General features: G+C 32.7%; 1 non-coding gene across 1 annotated transcript; it reads left to right on the top strand.

Annotated features, from left to right (window-relative positions):
* The first annotated feature begins 358 nt into the window (after positions 1-358).
* On the top strand, positions 359-491 carry LOC126014747 (small nucleolar RNA SNORA51). Its single transcript, XR_007497745.1, has one exon. It is a non-coding gene; the product is annotated as a small nucleolar RNA SNORA51 (small nucleolar RNA).
* Positions 492-1,317: the final 826 nt, after the last annotated feature.

Here is a 1,317-nt window from a genome sequence, read left to right as displayed (position 1 = left end):
ATGGGTTTAGGGTTAGAAATTCAGCATATATTCTCTTAAAATACTAGCTAATGAAGTTTTGATAAATATCTTAAAAATCTGGTATTCCATTATTATAATTATATAGACAATCTCAGATGCTAATATTTATATGTTAAACTAAAGTATAGCTTTAAAGTCCAAGTTTATTATTTCAATTTCTTTCCTACCTCATCACTGATATGCCTATATTTCATCTAAGGACTACATAGTGAAAAACTGCAAGATAATAGACATGAAAGAACTTTTGAAGGATTTTATATATAATATATATTTATATATAATACATATTTATTTATATATAATATATATAAAAATCAAAAAAGAAAATAAAAGATAAGGCCTCCCAATTCTTACCACAGGCTGTGCTCTTTACACTGACTGTATAGAAAGAGGAGGTACAGTAAATGCACCCCATATACACCTCAACACAGGCCCTTTGGCTGGTCTGTATTGTGAATTGGGGGACAAAAAAATTGAATTTCCAAACACTTCCAAGAAATGTCAGAAATTACACATTTTGTCTGGATCCTGTTTCTTAACTTACCGTATTTTTCAGCGTATAAGACAACTTTTGAAACAAAAAAAAAAAAGTCAACCGAAAATTGGGGGTCGTCTTATACACCGAGTATATCCTGAAAAATGTTTCAATATGCCATTAAACGAAAGTTGTCTGAATATTGCCACAAAACGAATTTTCCAACTCGATCCTGTACCAATCACTGCAAGGCTGCTTGGACGCCTCTCTAACTCAGCCAATCCGAGCAGGCTTTTTATGCATGCAAATTAGACAATGTTCTGTACCGAATCTACACTGTAAAAAGCCTGCTCAGATTGGCCAGAGTCAGAGAGGAAGTCTATTACAGTATAACCTTTGAACTTTTGCTTGTTGTGATTGGCTCACTGTGGTACATACAGTTGCAGCACAGGAACGTTCTGTCTTATACAATGAATATAGGCCTAAACCTATGTTTTAACTGCAAAATTAGGGGGTCGTCTTATACGCCCAGTCGTCTTATACGCGGGCAAATACGGTAATGATCATGATTCCTTAAGCCAAGTTAATTTAGTTTTCAGAAGAACTGAGTTTTAGTGAATTAAATTTTTATAATCTAGCAAATCCATCAAAGAAACCAGTTGGGAAACTACCTATATTTTATGCTTGACAGAACTTCTGTCTATATTCTGAAACTTTATTTGCAGTAACTACACTGATTTGAATAAAATATTTAAAAACCAAATTGTCTTTATTTTTAAACAAAACAAGGCAGAATTGAACATTTTTAGAGATTAAGAGTT

This window comes from Suncus etruscus, chromosome 7 (genome assembly GCF_024139225.1).
Source record: "Suncus etruscus isolate mSunEtr1 chromosome 7, mSunEtr1.pri.cur, whole genome shotgun sequence".
Lineage (NCBI taxonomy): Eukaryota > Metazoa > Chordata > Mammalia > Eulipotyphla > Soricidae > Suncus > Suncus etruscus.
Note: the sequence above shows the minus strand (reverse complement) of the source record. Positions and strands in the feature narration are given on the sequence as shown.